Below are 8662 nucleotides of genomic sequence, written 5' to 3' on the forward strand. Positions count from 1 at the left end.
AGAGGCTGGTTGGGCAGAAGAGACTTAAGACACTAATGAAAATCTAAGCCATCATCTAATCTACTGTAGATGCAGCCAAGCCAGTGTCACATGTTTTATGAAGTGAAAAGCAGAAGATGAGAAATGTGTCCAGGCAGTTATCTACAAGCCTTAACATGTGCAGTGTAATACAGTGATGAACTGTCCACTGCAGGTTCTGGCTTTTTGCCAAGATGCCACAGGTGTAATACTGTTTCTAAAGTCTTGGACTTGAAGATCTTTGTCTGTTTGACCTTGGGATCTCCTTCGACGTGTCAGAGCTGCAAATGGCTTGGCGTCCCACGCCCCCCCCCCCCCCCCAGTGTGGATTCTCTCCTCCTTCTCCTTCATTTCATCCCTAGACTTTGCTGTCTGTGGAGCAATTCTTCGGTGGCGTACAGCGTGCAAAGTGGAGGGGGGACAAAGGAGGTGAGCTGTAATGTGTTAACATCCAGCTCTCAGACACACCATGTAAAAATAACAAAAGAGTCACCGTAGCATGAAGATCAGGCCAAAGACACGGGTGTGTGGAGGCTGTCCCGGTTTGCCTCTGATTATAAGCCATCATCTTTGATTTGAATCGGCCACAAAGAATCACTGCAGCTATGCTAGAGAGGGAGTGAAAGGTTTGCCCGCTAATGGCAACAGAGAAAAGATTAGAAGTAAATGATCGCTTTGGCCCTGCTGCGATGCTCGAATCTTCATTTGGAGCAAATGCAATCAGTCTGGATGCGGATTCACATCCTATTTTTGGATGGCAATAAAGAAAACAAAAGCCAAATGAGTCATTTGTTAACGAGGTATTGTCCTTTGTGTTAAGCCGGAGAATGCATTGGTGCGTTCTGTGGCCAGACGTGCAAAGCTGCTCTTGTGGATGTCCTGCTTCTCTGGGATATAGCTTCATAAAAACAGCATCAGGGCTGGCTGAAAGCATCTCCATGCGATCTAGCGTGGCTTTTCAAAAACCCACAAACTGCCACAGTGACATCGTTAAAAACACTGCGACTAGCAACGCACTTTGTCTTCACCTCCCTTCCATAAACGGTTGTCGTCGTTGTTTTAATACCCATAACACCTTGGGACTCTGAAGGCTGACAGCTCGGCCCGTTCTCAGATGACTTTATTATTTTGTTTATTCCTGCATTTAGAGGGATTTCTACATGCCAGTTGAGAGTGTGACAGTAATTAACAGGGTGTCGACACAGAGCAGCCTCCGCGTAAACTGACAGTGCAGTGTTCAGCTGCCAGTGCGTCAGGCATTTTAAAGGTATATTGTATCACCTCAATGCAGACCTGAGGCAGCAGTAAAGAAAAGGCCTGTCTTTTACATGTGACTGCGGCTCTTCCTTTTAGCTGTCAGGCGATTTTGTGAAATAATAATGAAAACTTTTTTATACAGCATGAATGCTAATGATTGGTTTTCCTCATTTTAATACATATAAATTTGTATACATTTTTGAGTGTTTTCTTTAATATATACTGACGATGAACTGGTCAACATTCATATTTGCAAAAGTGCTATTGATAAAAAATATTCAGCCATGCTGAATTCATAACACATAAAAACAGGAAATACCCCAGGACCTTGTCCAGGATACGCAGTTAGAAGATGAATGGATACAAACATAGAATAGATTTTACTCATATTATGATGTCGACTGCTGTTGTTTTGTGTGTTTCAAACTGCATTAAAGCTTCTTTACCAAACTGAATCTGGATTCTGTAAAAAAAAAATGATTTCTACAACGCTACACCCTGACTGAAACAACTGTATGGCATGACAAAGCTTGACATCTTCCCTAACCTCTCTTCTTTCTAGTTCTGCAGAAGAATTTGTAAAACCACATTAAAAAGTCAGACCGCATCCCCGGGAGTGCCCACCTGACTACAAATCAAATATTTAGTGGCAGAAGCCAAGGCTACCTTAGAGCAGATCACCCCCAAAATATTCAGTGGTTTTAGTATAAAGAGAATTAAAACATTTTTTTCTGAAACACAGTTTTTTGAGTGGTGCATTCAGGCGACTGCGAGCATAGAATTGAAGTGCTGTGAGAATAAAAAAACGAATGGATTGAAACGATCTTCAGATGACGCTGCAGCACAGAAGGAAATATACCTCGCTGAGCCTTTAATTGAAAAAAATGATCAGTTTGTATTCCTGGAAAAAGCAGCATTCAAAATTTCAGCATGAGGTTAGGAATTATATTTGTTCTGTGTTATCACACTGATACAAACAGTATGCTATTCAATGCAACAAGCCGCAATTTGCAACAGAGGAAACATTATAGCATTAAAAAAGCAAAGGATGGCCTCCTTTTAATACTCCTGTGTAATCTCTTCTGTATGCTTAATTTGATTGTTTTTTAGTCCAAAGATAAATCATCTTACACAAGATGAAGCTCCTCAAAGTTTAATGTGTATTGGTTTTCAAAGAGAATAGTGGAGGTCTTACATTCTTGCCCAGATACAACCAAAACAAACAAAAAAAGAGATATTTGGTATAAAATCAGCGTAAAATTTATACAGCCTCCCAAAGCACAGGGTGGATTGCTTTGAATTTGTGCTGCAGTATGAGTCATGTGAGTTTTCAGCAGCTCGGTCAGTTTTCCCGGAAACTGTAGCAATCAGATTCCTCTTTTCATGTCATGTGTAACAGGACCTGCCCGTGTGCAGTCGGTGAGCTAAGCTGTTTTCAGAGACCCCTTTACATGTCAGGCCTTCACACGTGTAACAGGACCTGCCCGTGTGCAGTCGGTGTGCGAAGCTGTTTTTAGAGACCCCTTTACATGTCCGACCTTCACACATGTAACGGGACATGCCTGTGTGCAATCGGTGTGCGAAGCTGTTTTCAGAGACCCCTTTACATGTCAGGCCTTCACACGTGTAACAGGACCTGCCCGTGTGCAGTCGGTGTGCGAAGCTGTTTTTAGAGACCCCTTTACATGTCAGGCCTTCACACGTGTAATGGGACATGCCTGTATGCAGTCGGTGTGCGAAGCTGTTTTTTAGAGACCCCTTTACATGTCAGTCCTTCACACGTGTAACGGGACATGCCTGTATGCAGTCGGTGTGCAAAGCTGTTTTTTAGAGACCCCTTTACATGTCAGGCCTTCACACGTGTAATGGGACATGCCTGTGTGCAGTCGGTGTGCGATGTTGTTTTCAGAGACCCCTTTACATGTCAGACCTTCACACGTGTAATGGGACATGCCTGTGTGCAATCGGTGTGTAAAGCTGTTTTCAGAGACCCCTTTACATGTCAGGCCTTCACACGTGTAACAGGACCTGCCTGTATGCAGTCGGTGTGCGAAGCTATTTTTAGAGAACCCTTTACATGTCAGGCCTTCACACGTGTAACGGGACCTGCCTGTGTGCAGTCGGTGTGCGATGTTGTTTTCAGAGACCCCTTTACATGTCAGACCTTCACACGTGTGACGGGACATGCCTGTGTGCAATCGGTGTGCAAAGCTGTTTTCAGAGACCCCTTTACATGTCAGGCCTTCACACGTGTAACAGGACCTGCCCGTGTGCAGTCGGTGTGCGAAGCTGTTTTCAGAGACCCCTTTACATGTCAGGCCTTCACACGTGTACAGCACACTGTCCAGCACTAAAATGATGTATAAAATAACCATCCATCCATCCATTGCTTATCCAGGTCAAGGTTACAGAGGGCTGTAGGTTCGGCGGATTCAGAGAACCAGCTTCTGATGTTTGGATTATCGTATCAGAGAACTATACATACATGTGATTTCCTATAACTGCTTATCCAGAGTTGCGGTGGTCCTGAAGGGGGAACCCTGGATACAGGAGAACCAGTGACATTACTTGCTTTTTTCCATCTGACATCATCGGCCTTTGCACTATATTAACACGAACGTGACTTGAACCGCACAAATTAACTGGAGAATCTGCCGCTAATCCCCAGCTATGGGTGAGCACTCCTTACCATGCAATCCTGCATGGTGCTGTGTTGTTTACCATGATGGATTATGGGAGAGTGGAGGCTGTGCTGAGCTTTTTTTTTAGGGGGGGGGGCAACACAGACACCATTCACTTGGCATTTCCAGTGAAAGATTCATTACAGTAATTAGGCTGTGCCTTCTTATTGATCTGCAAGACAAAAATGTGTGTGTGTGTGTGTGTGTGTGTGTGCGTGTGTGTGTGGTGTGTGTGTGTGTGTGTTTATACTGCACCTGATTGAAGAAGAAGTTGCTCTTTAATTTGTGTTTATCTTTGTACAGACATCAGCAGCCTGGGTAATCAGCTCGCCCCTGTCGTGAGCACAGGAAACGACCTCTCCATTTAGCCACATAGAAGATGTCAGAATGCAAAGGCATTAGCAGGCTTTCTGCCTCCTGCTAAATGGCCAGCTTTAAGCACATAATCAATCCAGTGCATTTTACATTACAACAGATGAACATGCTAGTAATATTTAATAAGAACATAAGACATTTTTCATATCAAAGTCTTAAATAAAGGGAATGTAACATGTAAAACTTATAATGAAGTCATTGCTATTGTTGAAGGATGCGGTTTAAGATTTCACATATTATCATTTGACAAATTTAGCTAGCACTGTTCTCCAAAGAAATTCCCTTTTCTTTTTAACAAAAGATTTATAATGGCTCGCATAGATGTTTGCATTTTGTGTGATTCATGACATGATACGCCATTTATAATAATATACAGTAGTACTGCACATAACTGAGTGCCCGATTCTTCATGTAATTGTTCAGGGGTTAATAACTGTAAAATTTAGATTAACCTTAAATGTATTTTTAATTTCATGGAGCAGTTATATAAAAAAAAAAAACAATGAACATTATGGGCAACCATTCACAGCCTCAGTGCTGTCATTTAGTCAATCGACAGCTTAGTCAAGTGTAATTAATTATGAGCACAGATGGAACCAGTATTGAAAATGTCATCAGGGCAAGAGTCGAGAATCACAGGGACAAACAGTGATTTCAAGAAGAATCTATATTTTCCTGTGCTGACTGCTCTATTCAAAAGACATCGCACTCTCGTCAGCTTGACAAATTAGGGTTGCTCGGTTGATTGATGTTGTTTCTCAGCACTGTGAAAAACAATCTTTATTCAAACTACTGGATCATTTAAACAGAGTGAGTGGAGATACTAATGATACAAGAATAAAAAAATAGCTTTTTTCCAGATGAAAAAACTTTTCTGATTTTGTAGGTTTGTAAGGTTTTGTAGTTTGTAAATACCGACGCTCCCATACTTACGAATGAGATACGTTCCGAACAGCCTTTCACAACTTGAAATGTTCGTAAGTCATTATTCAACATCATTTTCGGGGTATACGCAAGTACTAAGATCTCGGATGCTGGGAGTACGCACGCTACACTGCTGCTGGAGTAGCGGCCAGAATTCGTACTGGGCATAACTGGCGTGCAGAAAAAAAACTTATGTTGCGGACAGGAAACGGGAGCCCAACAAACACAATTTGGAGTTACGGTCCTTTTCGTTCGTATGTCTGAAAGTTTGTAAGTTGAAAGTTCATAAGCAGAGGAGCATCTGTACATGCACTACCTACAGTACCAGTCAAAAGTATGGAGAAGCCAAGCCACCTATGAAGGGAAGGGAAAGTGTCAGATCACATGACCTGGTCACCTGACTGAAATGCAGTAGAAAACGTTTTGGAGGAGTTTGATCCGAGAATGAAGATGAGAGCTCAGCATGCATGTGAGACCTTCAGGACAGCTGGAAAAGCATCTCTGGAGGCCACTTCATGAACCTGTCATAGAGGAGACAGTAGGATCAGCCAGTCACTGGAGCAACTGGCATTAGGGGCCTTCTTCAAGGGTCCAATGGTGGGATCATGCTGCCGACCACGGGATTTGAACCAGCAACCTCCTGAGTCCCAATCCACAGAACAGCCCCCTGACCCAACAAAGTATTTTTTTAGTTTAATACTTTTCTGGTCATTGTATAACTGCATATATATTATGTTATAGTTGTAATGTCTTTATAATTATTCTAAAATGCAGACAATAGTACAAACAAACCTTTCTTTGGGTAGGTGTGACTGGTGGTGTGTCTTCCTCAACGAGACTGAATGTTTGCTGGGGCCAGCATAATTATACCCTAAACACACATGGCGCGTTAACAAAGAAACTTGCCTACATTTTTCCCCAGCTAATTACTATGATTTGCTAAGTGTCTTGCCAATAGTCCTGCAGGTGAGTTTAAAAAGTTTTCTAACTTGGTCAGATGTCATTGTACAAAGAACCTTGTAACTACCGGATTTGGAGCGTGGGAGGAAACTGTAGTGTCCAATGGGAACCCACGCAAACATGTGGGGTGTGCAGGACTGGGGAGCCCAAACCCACCTCTCTGAATGGTGCAGTGACAAGGCTATGTGCTGAGCCGCTGGGCCACGCTGTAATAGGATATTTTTAGTAAAGCTGCAGAACAAACAAGTGAAATGAAATACATGTATATTTTTACAACACCACTGATACTTAGAATGATGATGATGATGATGATGATGATGATAAGAAATTGGTTGACAGATTAAGAATGATACGTGGAAGGATCTTTGTTTTACCTGTAACTCAGTTTCGGTGGGCAGCATGTATCTGGACGGAGTGTTCATACTGTATGTGGAGCTGTTGTCTTGGAAACACACTGACAGGTCCCTGTGTAGGTGCCATTTCATTTTGCTACATGCATCTCTCCTCAGAATCTGAAGGCAGAAGCAGAGGGAGAGTGACTCATATTGAGTCCCACTATCTTTGTGCAGATTTGATTTATAACTGCCTGCTTATCTTACTAATGAATCCATCACGGCCCTCGCTATCTCTCCGAGCATTTTGAAGGTAAAGTTTGCAGTTTGTCTGTGATAACAGTATTCTGTTGATTGTGACAGAATATTTCTGTGACAAATTATATTTACCTAAGGAGTAATCTTTTCTTTAAAACCTGGTCAGAACCAAGTCAGAACTAGTGAGCAACTTTCTGTGAAAATACACGTAAGACAAATTACTACTGAGATTTTATTGAATTAATGTTGCTTTTGCAGCAGCTGTAAGCGCTGAAAAATGTGTTTTGAACTATACAGGACTGATTTTGGAGTTTTCTTTATACCCTAAGTGTCTACTCCAGTGTTTCCAAACCCAGTCCTTGGCGGCCCCCAGAAAGTCTACATGTTTGGGAGCTGGGAGGGAGCAAAAATGTGGATTGTCTGGCAGAGAACTGGCAGGGAGCAGAAACGTTCACTGTCTTGAGGTTCCCGAGGACCAGGTTGAGAAACTCTAACCCATTGTAGATTTTTCCATAAGCGTTTAAAAAATGACCTCTCTTGCAGATCAGTATGTGGACATGAACATTACAGACAAGCAAATGGATGGATATGTGAAATGCCCAGCTATGTCGCTCGACTCTGAGCGGGGGCACATGCAGTGACATGGGAGGTGCTGAGCTACTTTGCCTTCCCTGCAAGGAGCCGCTTCAAGGGCCGCAGTCTGAGATCGATTGCTCACGCCTTCCACGGCCCCCACCTCGCATCTGCGCTGGCTTGGGATCGGCCGCGCTGAATGCCATCGCGGCACAAATGGCGAGAGCGGTGGAGTAAACATCAACGAGTGCCAGTGTGTGGACGGGCCAGCTGGACAGGTACAGATCCATCCATCTGTTTAAGATGCGACAGGCTCGCTGTGGGGCACCCAAACTGCTGAGAGCGGCGGAACGAGGAAGAGGAGGCCCCACCGAGTCCCGGGCATCACGCGGTGCTCCAACCAGAGCCTCCATAGTCGCAGGATGGAGTAAGGCTTGTTATTTATCTAACACGAGTGCAATCCTTTCAGGAGGAAAACACCGTCAGTTTGTAGATGCTCTCAAATTCTCCAAATGCACAAATGACATTATTTTTGTTATATTTGACTTCCAGTAATATGCATTAATATCTCTTTGTTACACCAAAACAAGCTACAATAACACAAATGTCAACCAACTCTAAATATTCCAAAGAAAAATCAACGTATATCTTCATGAGTCACTGAATAAGCTGTTGATTCCTCAAAACCTAGCTGGCATGTGGGCTGTAATACGATTTCATGTGATTTAGGAAGATTAGGAGAAACCATTGCATAAGACTTCATGTCTAAGCGAGATATTCAACAGCCAGGAGCACAAACAATGATGTCACAGCAGCAGCCCGACCGGCCCCTGAGGCCGGCGGCCCGATCGGCCCCTGAGGCCGGCAGCATGATCGGCCCCTGAGACCGGCAGCATGATCGGCCCCTGAGACCGGCAGCCCGACCGGCCCCTGAGGCCGGCGGCCCGACCGGCCCCTGAGGCCCCCTCCACAGAGTCTGGTTCAGGGCATTTCACTATAACTCCACTGTCTTGACATTCTGGCGCCATAAATAAAAAGCCCTACATTGACGACCAAAGAGGAAGACAGTGTGAGGATATTACACCACAAATCTGTATCAGTATCGATCCCCAACAGCTGCCCGTCACTCCAGTGCTAAGAGGGCCAGTGTTTTTTTCTTTGTTATTTATTTTTGACCGAGTCAAAGAGCATTGCTTTAAATGAGATCGCCTAATCATCGACAGCCTTGTGACAGATAATGACGTTTCATGGTCGAGTCGGGGAGGGGGGGGATGAATCTACAGC

This window comes from Brienomyrus brachyistius, chromosome 10 (genome assembly GCF_023856365.1).
Source record: "Brienomyrus brachyistius isolate T26 chromosome 10, BBRACH_0.4, whole genome shotgun sequence".
In the NCBI taxonomy this organism is placed as follows: domain Eukaryota; kingdom Metazoa; phylum Chordata; class Actinopteri; order Osteoglossiformes; family Mormyridae; genus Brienomyrus; species Brienomyrus brachyistius.